The 23,665-nt window shown below is 32.2% G+C and overlaps 1 long non-coding RNA gene across 1 annotated transcript; it reads left to right on the top strand.

Moving 5' to 3' along the window:
- The first annotated feature begins 8,411 nt into the window (after positions 1 to 8,411).
- LOC148275099 (uncharacterized) lies at positions 8,412 to 21,748 on the top strand. The gene is made up of 3 exons (XR_015824119.1): positions 8,412 to 8,486; positions 19,868 to 19,972; positions 21,678 to 21,748. It is a non-coding gene; the product is annotated as an uncharacterized LOC148275099 (long non-coding RNA).
- The last annotated feature ends 1,917 nt before the right edge of the window (positions 21,749 to 23,665 follow it).

Below are 23,665 nucleotides of genomic sequence, written 5' to 3'. Positions count from 1 at the left end.
TAAATTTTACGGCAAAGTTTCTTGAAAATGTACAGAAAAAATAATAAAAAATATTTTGATAAAAACGCACTACTTTAAATGACGTCACTGGTTCATGTGAATCGACCTATGATCTGAGAGCTTTGGAAGATTTCCGGTCTGCTTGTCGCTTCTGGACCAATGGGAAGAACTGAATGAGAATAAGCGGAAATGAACCTCTGACGTTACACGCGGAGTTATTTCAGAAATACAAAACTTTGAAAAATCGTAGCGCCGATAATTCGATATATAAAAATGAAAAAAAAAAAATTACTTAGTTTAACAGTCTATTAACAAATAAATTTTTTTAAAAAACCACTGAACTTCCTCATTGATGCTGTGTTAGGTTTATGTTTTTTTTGTAATAATATCATTGTATTATACCAACATAGCACTGTGTGCACAGCAATAAACATAAACAAATAAACATAATGTATAATGTAATTAAATTAAATAATAAAAAAGAGTGAGTGAATAAAGAAGAGAAAAAAATGAACGGCGCATCAAGCAAAATAATTGCTAATAAAAATATGTCAATCGAAGCTAAACTGGCAGTGCACAATGGAGTTTTAGTCCCAACACTTATGCATGTAAGTGAAACATACAACTGTTAGAGGAAGGATTAGAGCCGAGTGAACGCGGTTGAAATGCGATCTCTTAAAAGAATGTGTGGGAAATCAATATATGACTGGGTTACGAGTGATGAAATCAGGCTAGAGTGTAAATCTGAGTCAAGTATAATTGATAACATTAGGAAAGGACCTCTGAGATGGTTTGGTCACGTAGAACAAATGGACGACGAAAGAATGGTAAAACAAGTATAAATGGCAAAAATAAACGGTAACGGGAGAGGAGGACGACCAAGGAAGACGTGGCATGATAAGATAAACATAAATCAGACGGAACCGAAGGGCATGTATGAATGTGGAAGAAGCTAGGAATATATGCCTGGATAAACATGTGTGGCGGTCCATTCTCTCTGTCTACCCCTACGAGGAAATGGCGTGTGGTAGTAGTAGTATCTTGCCATATATATTTTTTTTATTTATAAATTTCATAAAAGGTACATGTTTTAAAAAAAATTCATATCTACTTTTACACATCTTGTAAATGTTATCACTGTAACTCTCCAAAAAAGAGACTAACTCTTGTGCTTGGAGAGTGACTTACACTGTTGTAGTTGTTTATTGTTTATTATTAGAGTTAACATAATTTTAAATACGAGTACATGAGAAAAAAATAAAAACATTGGATAAATAAAGAAAAAACATAAAACAATAATACATTCACACTAATTAAAATTTAATGTAGTTTTTACATGTGCTCAAAAAGTTTCTTTAGATTTACTTTAAATTTATTTATTGATGTATTATTTTTAATAGTTTTTAGTTCATTGGGAAGATTATTATAATTTTTTACACCTTTGAAGACAAAGCTATTTTGACCATGACTTGTGTGGAATTTAGGAATTTTAATATTATGTTGGTATCCGAGTGACTTATTCATCTCAAATTCTTTTATTTTTTTTATTTTTTATATTTGTATAATATAATTTATTTTATAAAGAGCGTCTACTGTATGAACCTTAAATATTTTAAATAGACTTTCCGTATTGAATGTTGAGGGTTTCTTTAGTCACAACGTATTTTTATAAAACAATAAAAAAAAAATATTGAATATTACGAATGTTTAGTGTTATTACTAGGTTTATACATCACATAATACTAACTAAAAAAGATTTTTCGCGTAGACTTTTTAACGTGACGGCCAATCGTCGATGGCAACACGTAAGTTATCAACCAGGCTGTGGTCCCGTGGTTAATGTTGGGAACTCACGGATCAGAGGTCGAGGTTCGAATCCCACTCTACCCCAATACCCTACTTTAATGCCCATTTTCTAACGTGTGTAGTGAGATGTAAAAAACTCGTTGAAAATTTCCCGCAAAATTGAAAAATTTGGGTAAATTATAATGAAAATTATAAAAAAATGAAAGCAAATTTGTCTTCTTTTTAGAAAAAAAAAATTGCCACTGCTTACTTTAATGACCGCTTTAAAGTCTCCAAATTTGGATGTCTTCTGCTACGGGCCATATTCTCCAATAATGACCACAAATTGTAGTTCGGCGAATTGAAACTTTAATTTCTTGCAAATAATAATAATGTTTGTCTGATTTATATAGCGCCATTTTTATTAAAAATCACCTCAAGGGCGCTTTACAATTGTATACTTAAACTTACATTCTAACTAAACTAAAGTGATATATTATATTTCCAGATTTGAAATTGAGGCTATGATAGTCTAAAGAAGTGGGATTTTAGTTGGGACTTGAACTGACTGGGACTGTCGATGATTCGTAAGTTTGAAGGCAATTGGTTCCAGGCACAAGGGCCGGCAACGCCAAAAGCACGATCTCCAAATTTAGTGTTTGGGGAGCGCCGAATTTCGACAAGTTTTTCTCTCCCTGAATCAAATGCTGACCTAAGAGTAGATTTTCTTTGACATGCGTTTTCCCTAATACAAATGTTCGATAGGTATCTTGGAGCCATTTCATGAAGGGATTTGAATTATGTCCAGCAAAGCTTGTATTTTATTTCCCTGGGTTTTTTAACCAGTGCAAATCTTGAAGATGTCGTGAGATGTGAGAATATTTTTTGCTCCCGTAATAAGACTTGCTGCTGCATTGAAAACATATTGAAGTGTATTTTTAGTTTTAGCCATTGCTGGGTAGACTTTGGTAGGGTTGTGGGATGGAGCAAAATCTTACTGGAAGACATGATGTTTCGAATCATAATTGTATGACAGCATCACATAGAAAAAATACATATTATAAGGTCGATTCGAAATTGGCTGATCTAATTAAATGATACCATTTTCTGCACCAATTATATTCATAATTTGCAAAATGTTATATTTTGGAAAATTTTAATACTTTGGTTTCAGTATTATTTATATTTTTTTATATTAAAAATTACCTACTTATATTTTGAAAAACGATTCATATTGCAGTTATTTATATATAAAATACTCTTGAGTGCACCTAATAAAGTATCAGAAATTATTGTGGGTATTTTGCTTAAAAACAAAAAGCTAATTTCGTAAAAAATTTTTTAGAAAACATACAAAGAAAATAAATAAAAATAATGTTTTCAGTTAAAAACGTAACAAATTCATATATGTGCGTATTATTCGATCAGTTAGACAGTAAATACCTGGTGAAATGAATATGCATTATCAAGTACGGTATAGTTTGCATGAATCATTAATATTTGGATTTCTTGAATAATTATCCTCGGTGGAAAATATTTTGAAACTGGCATCATTCATCACCGTCTTAAGATAATTTTTAGCGTGGCATTAAAACCGACGTGTTGGATAAATATTGGCCCTTTGATTCGTCGAGCTTTTGGTCAAATTCTTAAACAGGATATAGGTACATATAGTCCGACAGTCGCGTGTCCCTTTTCTACAGATGACTTGTCATTTCCTGCGTTCCGAGCAATCTCACTAATCGCACAAAGTACAGTGACTTAGAAGAAAAATCTGCTCAGTCCAGCCTTCATGCATCCAGCTCGAACGGATGGACCGATATTTTATCACGTGTAAAGCTTCTGAACGGAGCTTTCGGGAGCTTCGGACAGTCGGTCTTAATTTGGTAAGCGGACGTTTTTCTGTTTGGTTCCACTTAAATAATGAAGACATCCAGGACAGCGTGTCCAGCCTCTAGTAATGAATGGCTCACGCAAGATCGACAAACATAAAGTACCCAGAACATTCATGCCATGTGAGTTACTAGATAATCGGAAGCGGAGCGGGACTCAGCACAGCTTAATTTTTATTATGTAAATGTGGATAACTCAGATATAATCGATTATAAACGGAAATAATTGTCAGTATGATCGGAATATTATCCATTGTTAGATAAAACGTATTGGCATTTTTGTTTTAATAATAAAAAACTCAAAAGTGTGTTAGTAAAAAATTCCAAGTGGAAGTTCGTTGTTATGCATTTTAGAAATAAAAGACGAAAAGAGTGATACAATTGTTATCCACAAATTTGGAATAATCGGTGACCGGTTTCTTCGCTTTCGCGTCATCTTCGAGACTAAAAAGGCGATGAAGGTGGCTGGGTATTAAAAATTTGTGTATTTAAATATCACCATTCTTTTATTTATATAATACACAATATTAAAAAAAGCATTAAAAAAATATTGTATACTTGAAATTATATTTAGTACTGACATATATGAAATATTTATTTTGTTTTTTTATTGTTTGTTTTTAAGTATGAATACTTGACAAATATACTATTCTGCTCGGGGCCTTACTCATAAACTCGGCGTAAAGTTACGCCTAAGTATAGTGGTATAATTCGGTATGAGAATGCAACCCTTATTATGGTGGTTATGCTAAGTTTATGAGTTAGGCCCCGTTTGTTTATTTTTTGTAAATTTGTTGATGTAATTTTACGTTACTAGAATTCCACTTGTCCATGCGCTTTGTAGATGCAAAACATTTGGTATATAAGCTTAAACACGTAAATGTTATCAACTATCAACTACCTTAATTTTGTAAATAAGGTCTAGAATTCCAGCTGTTCAAGGGCTAGTAGCTACAAGACTTGTGATTTAACTTTTATTTTTATAAATAAGCTTTCTTTGTCAAAAAAAAAGTAAATAGGGGCTAGATTTCTTACCATCCATGCGCTTTGAAGCTGCAAGGCGTGCTGTAATCTAGCTCCTATCTGTTATAACTGAAATATCTCATGATTGAAAAAGAAAAACTAAAATCCCAACCGCCCATGCGCTCTGTAGCTACAAGACGTGATGGGATATTTATTTACTGTACAGCGCCTTTGAGGTGATTATTGCGAAAATGGCGCCATATAAATTATCCAACTATAATAATAATAATTTATCGGCCAAATACATAATTTCAAAAGTACACTAAACATGAATCATCATCATCATCCCCCTATTAACAATCGAAATGATTCATTGGAACACCTAATGTTGCATATCTCGATAATCTGTTACATAAAGGTGAAGTGATCAGCCTTACGCTTCAGGTACCGGTTAAAAGATTAAAAAAAATATATTTCAGGGTTTAAGCACCTTTAAAACGAATGTTTTACTTCGATTCTGCCAAGAATCGAACCCGAAACTTATGGTAGGGGAATGCGCCCACCACTACACGACTACACTACGAGGTCAAATAACCCCCAATCGATTTTCATTTCGAAGATTTTTATCTGAGAGTTGCTATCGAGTCAAAAACACTCATCTACTGTTCTGGTTTTATTTTTCACACAGAACTGCATTCTTCATCCGCTTGTACACATACATTCAACATACTATTATGTCCAAAATAGAGAATAATACTTTATATTTTCAAATCAAATATGATTTTGTGTAGATACAAACATCCTAAATCAAAAATATGATGTAGATATTAAAATAATATAATTTAGAAACAAATAAAAGTAATGTTTATTTTTATAATCGCGAACCACAGATTAAACATGAATTTGTTTCTATACGTACGTACATCTTCTTCATTTAAATCCGGTCTTCAAAAAGTGCCGCGGAAAAGTAGGCAAAGTTTCGTTGTTCGTTGCTAGTTTTTAGTTGTTATTTTAAACCACTCAATACATAACGCGGTGACATGTGACAAGTGAATGTACAATTAGATATTTATGAGGCCTTTCACCACACAAATGTGACGGTTCGCTTTCAATACCTACACGTGTCCGCTTGTTGAGTTTTATCGGTGTCAAACCGAATGTCTAAAAGCACTCAGAGTTGCCGCTTAATACACTCCGCAAGATGAACGGTTATTAAAAGGTTGAAACACTGCAGCTGGAAGGAAAGAGATTTATAGAGACCATGATGAACCAATCTCGCGGGCACCGAACTTCAACATTGTGTATTCTTCACTGCTCACGCTATCTAGGTTTACACACTTCAGGATTTACATCTGTAAAGGTTTTCAATTTAACGCGTTTTACATAACACATACATACGTATATATTTATAGAAATACTTAACATTATACAAAATAGCACAAAAAACACTTAGACAAATTTTGCTTTTACTAGGAATATTCTCAGTATATGAAGGGTCGGCAAGCCAGAAATATTTGTATGCCTAATTTTGCAATCGGTTCCTATACGGGCAAATGCCTGTTCTAAGTAACCGTTTTGTTGCGGCAAATATGGTTATCGAATACGTTTCCCATAAGTAAAAATAATATTGAAGAAATAAAAAAACAGTCAGAGCCCAAAAGAGAAAAATATATATACAGTTTACGAAAATATATAAAAATTCATATATATAAATAATAAATAGTAGATTTATAAATGAAATCAATGGAATTGCACAATATTTAGATTACTATCGTCAATAAATTTTCAGATTCCTTACTTCCAATGTCTGTCAACCAAATCGTAATTCTCTTTTTCAATACTGTTGGTTTTTCATATTTTCAAACACATGAAATCAGGTTAAATAGTTAAGGTTCATATAGCTACATATTTATTTATAGGAATATTTTCTTACAATTTTACATGCCAAACAATTAGTTTTATTCCCTTATTTTTTTGAACATAAAGTTTGCACTATTATTTTTTTGCCAACAAACGCCGTATCTTGGCGTAATAAATAATTATTAATAAATCGTTAACTTTTGAAAATACTAATCTTTTGCTTATAAAAATATCTAAATAGAAAATCTAATGACAACAACATTGAAATAAGGAGGAAGTTGAGTGGTTTAAAAAAAACAAAAAATGGACTATCAAACTAAGTAAAAAAAAAAATTTTTTTATGTAGTGTATTAATTTTCGTAACTTTGAAATTACTCCGCCTGTGACGTCACGAGTTGTCGTCGGTGAGTCGTGTTGATAACTAAAAGAAGAACCCCGTAGCTGTCAAAATACACTAAACGCAAAAACCCTGATACCAGAAATCTATCGCAACACATAACAACGCTATAATTGATTGGTTATTGCTCTGAAACTGTTTTTTTTTAATTGGTTAAGGTAACCCATCTTTACGAGGATGATTTGTGCAATACACATAGTGTGTTTTAAACGCTTAAATTTCCCGAGGCGCTGATCTTTCTAATTACATTATGTAAATCAAATATTTATTTATATGAATCAACAGCAAAAATGTATAAACTCAAATGATTTAAAGGCGTAGAGTTCCTCATAATTTCCATTTCCGCCCCTAATGGTGCATAGGGCACCACATTGCTGCTCCTTTAAAGATAATCTAGTTTTTTTGTTACATGGAAGGTAAGGTGATCAGCCTTAGGCTTCAGGTGCCAGTCCAGGATCTATATTGCAGTGTAGAATGACCTTTAAAACCAATATTTTGCGTTCCCCGTTGCCAAGGCCCGTAATTCAATTGGAAGTCAATATTTATCTTCAATTTTATCCAAAAATTAAAATTAATTCTGAATGGAGAAATAATATGTAAATAATGTATCAATTTTTTTTATTCTAAGCATGTTCAATTACAGGATAACGATGAATATACTTTGAAACTTCACACAAATATATTTATTTTACGTATATGTGTAAATATTGATATCGATTTTACTTTATACCGTTTCGATATGTACCGATGAAAATAGTGTTTGTAATCGCGGCCCAGGAATTGGACCCGTATTCAATGGGAAGTAATTTTTTTATCCATTTTACTTACAAATTAAAATTAAGTTTTATAACTTCAAATTTCCAAATAAATAAAATAGTATACGTCACCCTCCAAGCACAAATGCTAGTCTCTTTTTTGAAAAGTAACAGCTTTAACATTAAAAATTTGTAAACAGTAGAAATCTATAATTATGGTAAATAATAAAATTATGGTAAAAAAAACATGTATTAATTATTAAAAATCAATTTAAAAAAAATATTTAAAAATGTATGATTTATATAACATGGGTACATATTTTATCTTAACAATTTCAATTACAGGTTACGGACGAATATACTTTAAAATTTCATACAAATATATGATTTATTGAGTTTTTCTACTGACATTTCTTGGTGGAACTACATTTAAATTATAATAATAAAAAAACGTATAAAGTAGGACGATGTCGGTCACGACAAAACTCGGCATTGGTAAAAATTTATAAATAAAAGTGGAATAAAACTATATACGTATTTTTATTATTATAAATATATGATATATATGATGCATAAATATAGATTTTACTTTATACCGTTTTAATATGACTGTACCGATGAAGATCTTTGTAATATTTGTAATCGTTGCCCAGGATATAAAAAATGTTAGCGAAAGCGCCAACCATTACACACCGAGGCGGCATCTCTTCACTATATGTGTTTCCCTTTCCAGGGTTTTTACTTGAGACTAGCCACCGAGTCAAAAATGCTCGTCGAGGGTTTTGGTTCTTTTACCTGTGTTCTCTTCCGCCCGGAAACAGAATAAACGAAGAGGTACGTAATATATTTTTCTCTTCTAGTAGACGAATGTGCGTCGTATAAAATAATGGAACCTATAATAGTAATGACGCGCTGTCAACCTAACAAATTTATAGACAGCTAAAATAAATTTTAGAACATTTACTTTATCTTCTAGTTAATGGATGCGACATTAAATTATTTCCTTGAAAACAATAATGTAAGTAAGTAATGTACAAATAAGGTTTATATTCAGCGGAAATAATAACTTTTTGTAATGAAGCAATTATTAACATAATTAAAACCAAGTGTATTTATTTAATACTCCTCAAGAATACATTATATAATAATTGAATTAACAATGTATTCCTCACTGCGACAACCCGTGCTGAGGAAGATAATTAACCATTGTAGGTAAGTGTGATATATATAATAATAATAATAATAATAGTGTTTGGATAATTTATATAGCGCCATTTTTGTGAAAATCACCTCAAGGGCGCTGTACAATAAATAAATATCCCAACACGTCTTGCAGCTACAGAGCGCATGGACGGTTGGGATTCTAGTTCCTCGTCTCCAATTATGATATATTACAATTATGATCTATATGAGCTAGATAACAGAACGTCTTGCAGCTACAGAGCGCATGGACAATAAGAAATCTAGCCCCTATTTACATTTTTATTTTTAAATTTTTTATTTGACAATGAAGCTTAGAATTAAAGTGATATTTTAAAAACGAAATAAAAAGCAGATTTATAAAATTATGTATATGTATATACATTTGGTTGCAAAATATATAGGTATGCATGGGTCAAGTATTGTCACAACTTCTACATTATTTTACCCACAACCACTGTTCACTTCCCGTCTCAGTATCCTTTTATCACCCGCCATATTATCACATATCAGACCTCGTGTCCTACATCACGCATCACGCATTTATTTCGCTGAACGTGTGTGTCACATTATAAAACTTTGTTTCCACCAACCACCAGAGTTGAGCTCCAGATTAGAGCTTGCCCCTGTGTTAGTGCCGCTGCAAGTGTCAAGTCGGATCCGACTAGTCCATCAAGAATGAGAACCAGGTTAGTGATATCCGTTCCTAATCCATCTCATTTGCTGGGGTTGTGACCGATTGGCAATGCATACCGCATATCGAGGATTCTCACTTATTTTCATAAAATTTAATTACTGTCCACTCCGATCAATAATATTGTAGACGCCCTTGGCCTTCGCTCCCCGCTATTTCACGCCCTGCATCCACGTGGAAATTAGTTTTCCCGCTAACATTAGAACTCCAACTATCCGAATTAATTTGAACCGGACCCCATTAGGATAATAAAAAATTCGGATAATTTGGTTTGTTCGGAAAAAAAGGTCTTAATTATAAGTATAAATTAAAGTACTGTAAGTTTGTTGAAAATGAATGATTAAAAATGAAAAATGAGCTAATGAATAAAATGAATAGGCAACACTTTCATGTTAAGCGTAGTAACAAGTGCTGTACACTAGTACAGTATGTACGTACCGTAATGTAAATGAAAGTCTTTGCTTGCTGAACATCTCCGTCAAAGTAAGCTGTTTGACTGTCATCATCCGATTTCAGGCAGCCAAGTCGCGCATTCGCTTGACAGTAAGAAGTTGCATGTGGTCACACTCCGGCTGACGCTCCATCCACTTCAACGCAGTTTTAAGGCCGGAAAATGCTTGACTAGCTGATTAGAGTCCCGTGTCTGCTTCGACAACTTCGGCATTAATGTCATCTTCTTCCTCGACACTTTCTTTTCTCACACTATTAATAAGTTCATCATCATTTAGAATTTGAGTATTTTGATATGCCCCGAAAATTTTTTGGCAGACTGTCAAAGGATTTAGGTCCAAGATATAAGTGGAAACATTGACCATATCACACCTTTAGGACTAAAACGACTCAACCAAAAAAATCAAGTTTTTGGGAAACTGCAAAAGAAGAATGTAAATTGTGACACCGTCGTATTCTTTCATCGATTGTTTCGTATTTTTCCAAGTAAGCATTAAAGTTTTAGTTAAAAATTATACCGAAGGCATTCAGCTATGAATTTATGAAAAAAAAAGCGTATTAAAAATAAAATATTATAAGTTAAAACTAGACATTTGAGTCATTATTAGATTTAAAAAAAAAACGAACCAACCAAGTACTTTGATAAATAAGATGACATAAGTTTACACATATTTTGACAAGAATGTATATAAAAAAAATGGTTATTTGTTGTTTTTTAGTGTTTAATAAAAGTTTGTTTTAAAATCTTTATAAACCAAATTCGTGTTTAATGGATCCCAATTATTAGATTCTTTCCTTACATTCCTTATAACTTCTTCCCATTTTTTTAAACTGGATTTTCGGTAATACTAAAATAATATTAACTGACATTCAATACATTTTTGAAAATCGCATTCATGAATAAGGTGCACCCCAGTTGGCGAGAAGAGCCGAATTTGATATTTCCAAAAATAATTAGATATTTTTAAATGAATTATTTTATGTTTTGGAATTCAACATAAACAAGTGCCTAGGTGCCTATTTATCAATGAAAAGTCTTTTTCAAATGTAATAGCAAGCAAGCCAACGTTCGGGCAGGACAACGTCTGTCGCGTTCGCTAGTTTTATATATATTTTTCTACCGACATATTGCAACCATTGTTTAAATTTCACAACGTGTTTTGTTTTTAATAAAAATAAAAAAACAAGAAAAAAACGTCATAATTTAAAGCAATATTTCAAGATGTTTTTATTAGGAATGAAACCCAGGACCTCAAGCATGGTAAGATAATAATCAAATCCAACATTTGACGCGGAATTATCTAGTTCGATTTTTTTTTTAGGATTTTTAGGTTGGGGAGAGGATAACATGATAGTAAGTAGTCATTGAGTCGAAAACTCTCATTCAGGGTTCTGGTTCCATTTTACACATTGAAATGAAATGAAATGAAACCGTACTTACGATTTTCTTGTTATATTACTTTCAAATATTTTATTATTAAATTTGTTTTTTACATTTATTCTTAAATTGTTTAAACTTTCTACTGAATATGTTGTATAATTTTTAGGTATTTTTTTTTTAAATCTTGTAAAATTTTTACGTTTAATATTTTTATAAATCTTGGGTAGAAGAAAATTTATGTTTTAAAAAAAAAAATAATGAGCCAAATATTATAAATTTTCGTAAAAGGCAGATTTGCCGTTTATGTTAATTAAATAAATGTATTCTTTATCCGCCCAGATACAGACATATAATTTCATCATTATCGTCATCGAGCGCTGCCACGCTGTTTTTTTTCCTTGGGCCATTTTAAATAAAAACGGTTTTTTTATTTCTGTTCAAAATTGTTTAAACTTCTTTTTTAGTGTTTTTATTTATTTTTTCGTTCCTTTTCTGGATTTATTGATAAATACATAATGTTTCTGTTTATCATTTTTTTTACATCATAATATACTTTTATTCATAAATATATACTTTTTACCTAGTATTAGATTTAAATAATAATACATATAACTTTATTTTTTTATCGTTTTGTGTTATTCAAAGTTGTTTTCTTAGTTTTTTTAAAACTGGTTTTAAGTATTTCTAATACAAAATTATCATTTTTACCAAAAATTTTATAACCGGTAATATTTTTTTATATTGTTCATCTTTCTTGAACTTTCTTATTTCTAAATTAATTATATTGTTTTTAATGCTCCGTATAACTTATAATTATACATACATGTATGGATATTGAACTGTATTTATAAATAACTAGTAAAATGCACTAATTGCCGTTTATTTCAATAAAATAAAATATGTACATAATTGAAAAACTTTGTTCTTGCATAGGCTTCTGTATTATTTTTTCATAAAATATCCTTCTCTAATGAGAGATCTCTGGAAATTTTAGTTTTCATTTTATTTAGCGCCAATTATTTATAACTATTAAAATAAATTTTTAAAATCCACACAGAACGGCAGCATTTTTGTTTTTTAAATTGGAGTTGCAGTATTATCAGTTGCAGTCATGTGAAAAGTCGGAATAATTATGCAGTTGCAGTCATGTGAAAAGTCGGAATAATCGACGTGCGTGCATGAGAAGATGTATGAATGTGAAGGAAGCAAAGGAAGTGTGCCAGGACAGAGTGGTGTGGCGTTCTATCTCTGCCTACCCCTCCGGAGAAATGGCGTGATGGTTAGTTAGTTAGTTAGTTAGTTAGTTAGTATTATTGACCTTGCTTATAATGTTCAAGGTTTTCACAATTTACAAGTGGATTTTATTTCCTGACTATAAAACTTGGGAAAGGAAGGGAATTTCGAAAAAAAACGCCCAAGCTTTGTAGCTGTACTCGTAAGTTGTTTAGTAATATTTATTGGCTTTTAATAAAAAATATTTAAAATGATTTGAACTGCAAATACTGTCTAGATTTCCGACCCATGCGTACAGCTATAGCATGTGTTGTAATCTATGAAGATTCTAGCTGTAGACGATTGTTTTTTTTTTTTTTAATGTAGGCTAGAGGCTAGATTTCTAACCATGGGTGCGCTCTGTAGGTGGAAGACGTCGATATCTTTTGATATTTATTGTACTGTGCCCTTGAAGTTATTTTCACAAAGGCTATGAAAATTATTAATAATAATAAAAATAAAAAATTCCAGTTCACCATCAAGTTGACTAATTTTCACATAAAAATAAATCGTATAAGTCATTCCACCCTAATTTTACAGTGATGTGTGAATTTGGTCGACCGACCGGGCCGGTATGAATACAGCCACACAGGTGCAGAAACAGATCAGACGACAGATTCAAAAAGAGATAAAAATAAAATCCAAATAAAATATTATATTTTAACGTAGAATACAGACTTCCATATTCGCATCTCTCTAATATAGACGATATTACATAGTCATTACACACAAGATTTGCGGCTCGTGGATTGTTGGACAGCACGACATGATAATAATATCGTTAACTATATTACGAGTGCGTAGTGTGTGGTGTGGTATATGACAGTATCGGGGCCGCGATTACAAAGGCTTTCGTCGTCGGTACATACCGACACGGTATACTTAACTTCCTCTTACCTCGGTATGTTCTACCGACTTGTAATCTCGACGTCATATGATCGAATCCAACCAATGCATGACGCCAAAAATTTATTCCGCGTTCCGAAAGGAAGGAAGGAAGAAATTCCTTATAAAAATGAAAAATAGTATTCGTTCACATTTTAAATAGGCTTCGGCGATAAAAAGTGATCACATCAAAGCGATATTATACTCCAATAAATCAAAATTTCAGCGAAAAATGCTCACTAGAACATGATTTTAATATGACTTTTGACATTTACCAAGACGGTATGCTTAACGATCGTCTACATCTATCAACCGAGTGATTACAAAGCTGGCTCCTTTAACGTCTCTATACGTATACTCAGGAAGATAGTAAAACGGATGTAAAAAAAAACTATTATCGACGCTCTGAAATGTTAATAGGGCAGCATTAAACCAGTCGAGCCACTGCATCTAGCCATTCAGATTAAAAACTGACACTTATGTCAGAATTTAACTTGACTTAAAAATTTATTTATTTCTCCCTTATATTTTAAATAGGCTTTTAAGAAAAAAACTGGCCACCTCAGTAGCTCAATCACAAGTAACTAACGACGTGCTTAAAAATATGCTAAGCATTTGAGCGATCACGATGAACATGCTCAAGTTGTCGCAGTCATAAGTCAACGCGTGTGTAATCTCTAAGTCAACGCTGGTGTCAGTTTGTCTTTTGTTTTCCTCGTAAATAAATACAGTTCACTGGCGAAAAATCGGCGTTTACTATAAAAAATATAACATTATATTGCATTCGCAAAAAAGTAAGAAGTATATAATACAAAAAAGTGAAAATTAAATCACAACTACTATGGCGACTGCTTTTCTTGACATTTGGCTTGCCAACCGCCCGCCGCCTCAATGCAATAAAAAGGATGATAAAAAAATAAATATATATATAAGTTTTGGAATATTTTTCATATTTACACCGGTGACATTTAAATATGTGATTGCTCAGCAGGATTATACGTCGCGGAACGTAAATATTTTGACATTTAATATTAGGTGTTCACGGATGTTCCATTGTGATCGCGAATACAATAAACAACCATGGTGAGCTATTTGTGATTGAGCTACAGAACGGTTAAGAAATTAAATAAATTGTAATTAAAGCAAAAACTTCTCGATGGAACGAAATTTTTGTCACTTTTAATGAGTAGATATGTGTACCGTAAGGCGTAAGGTACTAGACCCGTCTGTACATACCGATGTACCTACCTCAAAACTTGAAGTTTGCGGTCGGTAGTGTATCCTCGTAATCCCTCGGGAGACTTTATTTTTATCTATGACATCATAATGAAGGTATGTCATCTTAGTGCGTAGATGTGTGTACCGTGGCGTACGCGTCCCCTTGTTACATATTAATGTTCATACCTAAAACTTGAACGTGGGTCGGTATTGTATCTTCGTAATCGCCCGAGAGAATTTATCTTCAACTATACCGTCATGGTGAAGGTATGACGTCCTCAACTTCGCATTGTAATCGCGGCCCAGGAATGGAAACAATTATGTGGCATTTATGCGCCACGGTGCATGAATATCCATTTCAATTAATGTGGGCGTTATCTCCGGCATGACCAAATAAGATCATGCACGGTATAATGGTAGGAGACTATTAGAACTTCCGAGTACTTACTTGTGTTATGTTTATGCAATGGACGAGTATTAAATGATATTCCACGTATTCCCAAAACGAGGTAATCCAATATCCCACATTTTAAATTAAATTTTAATATATATTTTTTATTTCTTCCAACCAACCTGTCGGCTGGGGGCGTATATACTGGCATTGTACTGTATTAAAATATTTTTCAAAATACGGCCGTTAACACAAATTTTGTGTTGATATACGTCTTCTATTTTATAAAATAGGATAGAATACCTTGATAAAGAAGCTCGTGTAGCTTTGAAACAGGTCAGTAGAAAAAAAAATAGTGGTTAAAAGCAAAGCTTTTTTAATTTATTTTATTTAATGTTTTTTTTACTCAAGTCACTTTGAAAAATCACTCTTTAACTGTTGTCATTAATTTATTTACATATTATATTATCTAATATGCATAAACACTGGAATAAACATTTAAAATTATGAACAGAGATGGAGATCATTTGTGAAAAAGGAAAATGTGGAAGGTATTTAAAAGGCTTGTGATCTGCCATTTTCTGGTTTAAGTGATTATTTTACGCATTCAGCCGATGTAAATACATTTTTTTTTATTTTGGTACATTTATTTAGTATTGTCTTCTGGTGAACGCCGTTACTACAGATCACGTGGTACTAGCTATCGTGTTCTCAGTGTCCCTAGCGGCTGAAATGAAAACATCTGGGCACGTGGTAGAACTGACGGGAAGCGTGATATTATGGTATTGCACAACAAACACACAACACTGCAGTAACACCGTTGAAAAACTGAATGTTTATATTATAATAAAATACTCAAATAATACTTTAACATTGCCGATATTCAAAATGGTAGCTGGGATTTAAAAAAACAAATTTAAAAACATTTTTAATGTTCCCCAAACCATCCCACCGAAAAACGATCATCGCGTACGGAATTCCTTGTGAGATCATTGCTGTTATAAAGACGCTCCATGGCTCCGTGTAGACAGCAATAATAAATGTCGTGTGAAAATTGGCAGCTTTTTGACTGATTGGTTCGGGGTCTCCACTGGAGTGAGGCAAGGCTGCGTCCTCGTACCGTTCTTATTCATTTAATTGATGGATTTTGTTTTATGTAAATCAATAATTACGCCAAAATAAATGTATTTGGGTTAGTTAGATAATACAGTTACAATTTTTATTTATTTATCAATTGGTCATGTACTTTGATTTCGGTGTTTTTTAAAACTCATTGTAATTTTGGAAATTTATTAGAATTTAACATACAGCCTTAACTGATGGTTTTATTTTTTTATCAATTTTTATGTAGCTTATTTTATGCACACTGGCGGGCTTATTACTTTAAACAATACCTTTCAACCATCCCGAAACCGACATGTGTTTGTCAAGGTTTAAACAGATGCCGCTTTTTTACAACTGTTTCTGATTAAGCTTGTACAAATAAAATGGTTTGAAAAATAACGATATATCCGATGTGGGATCGGGTAAAAAGTTTAAAACAAGGAGTGGATCCAGTAAAAAAGGAAATATTATGTTATTAAGTAATAAGGGTGAATAGAACGGAAAGCGTGAGTAAGCGTGAAGAAATATTCCGTCATGAATGAGGAACATCCGTGACTGGACGGGAGTGGGTGAGGTTGAGAAACTGTTGGCGCAAGACGGATGGAAGGATGCCTAATCTAGGATCTGATGTCACAGAGAAAAAAAAGAAGAAAAGTGGATAGTAACGTTTTACTATTTTCTTCTTATCTTACCTTCCATTTTACGCTATATTACCATTGCTCACAGTTATTGAGATTATCGCAATTCCCATTTGGCATTTGCACCAATATTTATCACAAGTTGTTTTCCTGGTACGTTACCTTATGAGAAATCTTCGTTTATTGAATTATACGGTCGCCGTGGTAATATATTACCCACCTCCTTATTTGCCATCGCTAAGCCATTTTGAGAACCGCACCGCACGCGCCGCCACTGCACTGGCATCGGATCGGGAAACAATTTCACATAATTTTTATGGATGCCGCACAAGCAAAAATGTGATACATTTTATTTTTCAGTTAACTTAACTCACACACACAATTCGCTTTGTTTAAATTCCCACAATAAAACGATTCTAGATCGCTTATGGTCGAAACAAATCCGATCTTTTAGTTCCATTTAAAATCTTCAATTCACTCTTCGATGCGTTCGACTACTGAGCTATATAAAATTAAATATTCTAACAAGAAATCTAAGGCAAAATTTACGTTTTTTTTACTCAAAATCATAAAAGTAAATATAGTTTTAAATTCCGCCGTGTCCAGAATTCTTAGGTCCGCCAATTGATATCCCAGTCTTAATTTTTTTGACAACAAGTGACAGCGATCTCTGAATCAAATTCAACTATTACCACCTATATCCCGTTTCCATTCTTAATCTACTATATACTATTACGTATTTTAAAAATTCTATTTAGTTACGTATATACCTAAACAAATAAATAAATTATTATATCCGTTGATTTTTGTGAACTAAAACCTATTTATAATATAAGTTTTCATACATGAATCTTAATTTAAATACCAATTTAAAAAATGAGGCACATTAGCTTAAATGACATTTGCCATCAATTTTATTTGATTATGTAGCTGGACGAAAAAAGATATCATAAGTTTTGAGCCACAATGACTCGATCGACAGTATTAAGACTAGAAACCAAATAAACAAAAAAATATGTTTGCCTAAATTTGAGTTTTGCAAAAAAGAAAAACATAAAATTTTGTTCAAAACTCATTTATTTATCGTAGCTACTCCAAATTTAATTTACTTTGTCCCCATTTAGATATTTTTAATACAAAATTTTGTGACTTAAAAAAACTTTTTGAAACACAGTAAAATGAAACATTTGTCAGTGTAATAAGTTTATGTTTCTTCAAATATGTTTATTTTGTTATTTCAAAATTTTGAAGGTCAACTATATTATGAAAATCCCTCTCCTCCACTCCTCCACTCTATTTCCACATCCCTTAACCTTCTTACGAGCTTTTTTTTTTCTCATGTCTTACATGAAATATATTTTTTCTCTTCACTGTGCAACATATTCTCTCATTATATTTGTGAAAAATTTTAACTGGATGTATGTACTATTTTTTATATTCTTAAATAACAACTGTTGTTTTTCCTTAATAAAAAAAATAAAAAATAATAATAACCCCCGAATTTGTATGAGCTGTCTGTTTACATAATTTATTTCCCTCTTTATTTATGCAATTGTAAATAGTAACATTAACCGTAGTCTTAGTCATTTTCTATTTTAAACACGTCATAAATGTATGGAAGCCATTTTGCCAAAAACTGTTTAAATGTCATTTGTACCTCTGGCTCTTAGCGCTTCAAATGTTCTTCACCTTTAAAAGTGTCTATCAATTTTGAAAAACTCTTAAATACTATACAATCCTATATTGGTCTACAAATATTTGGATACAATTAAACAGTCGAACGGTTATCCTTTTTATAAACATTTGACAGTAAACATTTCAAACGATAAACCAATCTAGAGGGGGAATAATGTGCTTGACAACGATACTTAATCGCCCTCCACGATAGTCAGGCACTTCACTTAACATCCTCCAAATACAATAAGGCAACATAATTCCATTCGTTTTTATTATCAAAGGCCATAAATAACCCTGAAGTGTTTCACATCGTCCTAATGTCCATACTTGTTACATACGCTGAGATTTAAAGGGTTATTCAGAAGGACGGTGTTATTATTTCTTTGAAGTTTATTCTTGACCTCCTAGGCAACATTCCGAGCAGCGAAATATCAGAAATCCTCCGCCATTAATCACCCAATTATGCGCCCGCTACAATAAATTAAAAATATTGTTTTGAAATGAAATACAGCTGAAGCTATTTTGGTTGTTCATTAGGAAAATGCTTACCAAAGAAGATTCAATGATTTACTCATAGGATGAGACGGTTGTACGTTTTTGAAAAAGGTGTTTCAAAATAACTGAGACATTAATACATTTACATGCGTATCGAACTGGAGTTCATTTTAAGATTATTTTGCTCTTGGGATTTCATGGCCCTGAACAGAATAATTTATTATGTTTTTGATGGAAAGTTCATGTCATATAAAGTAGAATTTCTGAATAATCTCGATACTCGATAATCTGAATATGTTTAGAAACTTCGGATGACTCTCAATTATTAAATCACATATTGTAGTCAAACGATTATTTTTAATCAGAAATGAAACACAATTCCTTAGTGAGCAATTTAGATTTCTCGTACTATCAAGCAGCAGAATAGTAAATGACCTTTTGATAATTTATTGATGATATAATAATAAACTAGATTGCTCTGAAATGTTGAGCTTCATACATTTTCATATTCCATGTAGACCGAATTAATTTTTTGTTTCACAGTCATCATCAAAGTAATAATTGTTCATTAAATTCACAAATTACTCGCGTGCACCAGTGTACTAAGCAATACAGTGATGTACAAGATTCATTTTATGCTTGAGTCCTGTGTCCTGGAAAATATCATTATGATAATCAACAACTGCTAATTTAACCGATCCTCTGATTTTCTCTCACTTTCATGAGCATTATTTTTAATTTATTTATTCATTTCAAATTAAGTAACGTTCTATATATACTCGTATTCAAGATTTGAATATTGCGTTTTAGGCTGCGCCCTTTTTGGACTTTGCTGCAAACCAATCCCCAGGATTGAGACTGCAAAGAAGAAGGCTGCGCCCGTGTCAAGCCATAATAATTAACAGGGAAAAATTGGTAAGTCAAAAAGATTAAAACATTTTTACAAAAAGGAAATCATTACTCAGGAAACTAAAAAATGACAACTTCATTGTTGGGTTGCAGGTTCGGTACTGGTAGTTTTTGGTACTGAGTATTTACAGGTAGACTGACATTACTTCAGAAAGTAAAAAATATTGTCAAAATATGTTCAAATCGATATTGAAAACAACAATTTCGTGATGCCGTTAATCATCAAACGCAAATATTCACACAATATAATATTATTTATTACTCTTAATGAAATCTTATAAACACATAATTTTATTTAATATACCTACGTACAACGAATATTTTGTACAAATAGGGTTTACCAATAGAGGCGATAGAATTTTAGCAGATCAGGGCGGCCATATTGAAATTTGAAAATTTGACATCTGCTGTCAGTTGTAGTCAATAAAGTTTGCCATTTTATCATGAATTGTTTCACGTTGCCCCAGTATTTTGGAATTATTTAAATATTCTATGAAAATTCGAGGAATTTTGTTGCTACTCTAAGGGCCTTGCTTAAAAACTTGGTATAAAGTTACGCCAAGGCATGGTGGTAAAATTAGGATAGGAATACCATCCTTATTCTACTACTATGATAAGGATGGTATTACCATCCTATTAGCATTTCGTACAAAATATAGAAGTAATTCTGCTCCTTCTGAGCTCGCTATTCGTCGCATAATTCGAAATTTGGAGATTGAATTTATTTTAGACGATAGTGAGCCATCAACTTTTTTCTGTGGGACCACGTTAAATCACAAGCTTACACCGACAAAACTAGGACTCTTGATGAGCTCGAAGCCAACATTCGCTGCACCGTAGCCGCCATATCATCCGAGATGCTGAACAGAGTCATCGAAAATTGGCGTCACCGGATCAGTCAGTGCAAGAGAAGCCGTGGTGGCCATTTAAACGATTTCTTGTTTAAATCATAAATGGCATATTACGCACCATTTAAAAAAACCATTCCGCAAATTTTTCGATTGAATTTACAGTGTTTTATTTCAATTTAAAGTTATACCGTTCTATTCGGTAATTCCCATATATACTTTTCCAGCTTTAAAAAGCCAGTAGATGCAAGCCTTCAGAGATTTGAAATAAATGTTTTTATCTGTAGCTTGATGATAAATGCGACCTTAAATTTAATGATGTTTATTTAAGCTCATACTTTGTGTTTCATCGAGTAAAAAACAGGCGATGCGGTACACGAAAGAGTTTTTGCGAGAAGAGTTATAACTTATAACTAAGCGATGCTATATTTCACACAAACATACTTGATTTTTTTCTCAAGTACGGGTAGGTACCTAATATACAATGTGTACAAATACTTGTCAGTGTAAACTATGTTATACGTACTTTGTGCAGTATGTGCAGGCATGTAAATTCAAGGGTCGAATAAAAATATAAATTAACCAAAATTAAACAGCCAGTACCTTAAACCAAACATAAATGGGCTATGTCCTTAAATAAATTAATAAACAAATACGGTATTACTTAAATTAAAATTGAACTTTAAGCGGCCCCCATGGTTTAATAGTAAAGAGTCACAGTGAAAATCACAGTTATTAATTAAATGTAATGTTTCCTAAGGTTTTCCTGTCCTGTGATATCCTTTGCTCTTTTACAGTATAAGCCATGTTTTAGACAATGCTTTAAACTTTTAAATAAATTTGGTATTTTGATTGAGTTACAGGTACTTTTCTGCCAAACGCTGAGCACTCTTCAAGTTGATCGGAAAGTCTGTTGACAAATGATAATAGTCCGCCTTCTCCTGACGAGTTTTATGTGGTTTCCTCGTCACCAGAGCGAATTCGAATAAGCTCCTAAAACAGGCCACAGCCGAAACATCCCCCCCTATCCTTACATATTCCAAACATATTTTATTAACTTAATAAAGTTTATCATTAAATTAAATTAAATAGAATATTGTTTTTTATAGTAAACAAATAAATAACTACTTTTTCAGGGTAAATATACACCTTGCAAATTACAAGCAAGGTAATACTACTAGCAAACACCAAGCCAAAGCCTTTTTGAAGGCGTTTCATGACTGGAAACTCAATGAAAATGTGTAAATAATGTATTGTGACACCATAGCGTCAAATACACGCCGTTTGAATGGAGCATGTGTGTTTTTAAAACAATAGTTTGAAAGAGAGCTATTACTCGTTACTCGTTACTCGTCATATTTATGAACTGGTTCTAAAAAATGTGTTTGAAACCAAAAAAATACCTAATTATTATTATGCATATATCCCAGATATCTTGCTATTCAAAACTTTTAAACACACTTTGAAAAACATTGTTTTTACGAAGATACAAATGTATACTGATTTTGAAAATCATCATTTTACTCATGTGGAAATTGAACCGTTTTTAACCTTTTATGTGACGAAACTGCAAAAAATTATCTTCAAAGTTGACTACCGCAAACTAGTCGAATTGTTTAAAATATTTTTGAAGGGAGATAAAGAAAAACATGTAAAATCAGGCTATCTGGTACAATGCACCCAGCAAGGTGGATGGGTAGAGCCGTTTACTCTTTGAAAATATGTTTGCTTTATTCTCAATTCAAAATGAGCGCTCAGGAGAAGCAAAAATTTCAAGAAGTATGTTTGTTCATTGCGATGGTAATGTCAAGCCTCGGCTTGATTGCAGTTTGGTAGTTAAGGCACCGATCAAGATTGGTGCTTTTCGAAAACGTCGAAAGACTATGAAAAAGTTTATTAAATACGAGTAATTTACCAAGCAACTATAAGCAAATTTTGCGACCACGGAAGAAATAGCCATTTAATTTTTTTTTGTTTTGTATGTTGTCGACAAAAAACCTCTTAGTTAATACATAGTAGCTAACTTAAATGAAGAGAGTTTATCCAATCTCGAGAAAAGGTATGTTCCATTGAATGAAGAAATATCCAGCACTTTGTATGGTACGTTACATGAAATAATTTGATTTCACTTCATTGAAAGTGATTCTATCGACTTTTTGTTTTAAAAAAGCTTTTTGATTTTGTGTCCATAAAGAACAAACATATGTTTTCTCGGTTTAAAATTGAAAGCAGTTTTCTTCAGGAAAGCAGTTCTTCGTGGGAAGAAAATGCTGCTTTCGTGCAAGCTAAACGAAAGGTTCTTTTTTTAAAGGCGGTATATGAAACAGTTGGAAAAGCTGTTAAACTAATTCAACACTTTCATTGGTTAATTACAGTAAATGAAGAGCAAAAACAGTTATTTTGACATTGTGTGCAAGAACATAGAAAACTTTATCCGGACGGCCAAAAAGAGACCGTGAAATAAAAATATCTTCAATGATTACTAATAGTATTATGTTTTCAATATATCGGTATGAGTTGTTTAAATTATATTAATTACCTATATATTTTCAATATTAAAATGATGTAGTCACATATTAAGGAATACTAAAAATAGGCTCTTAATAAAAATGTTGAGATCAAGTCGGCTCGGGTTGATATTATCATCATAGAGAGACGAAATTTTATATATCCATATGCCATGGTAACTAAAAAAAAATAGGGGGTATGCATTTGAATGATAAAAAAAAAACATTCCTACACAATGACCACCAATATGTACATTAAACACGAGCAATATAATATGAAAATTAAAAAAACAAATAATAATTATGATAAAAATACCAATAAAATCCCATGCGTAAGTTTTATT

This window comes from Micrasema longulum, unplaced genomic scaffold (assembly GCF_059751315.1).
Source record: "Micrasema longulum isolate JH-2025_06_02 unplaced genomic scaffold, ASM5975131v1 h1tg001512l, whole genome shotgun sequence".
Lineage (NCBI taxonomy): Eukaryota > Metazoa > Arthropoda > Insecta > Trichoptera > Brachycentridae > Micrasema > Micrasema longulum.
The sequence above is the reverse complement of the archived record's forward strand: the minus strand, read 5'-3'. Positions and strand labels throughout refer to the sequence as shown.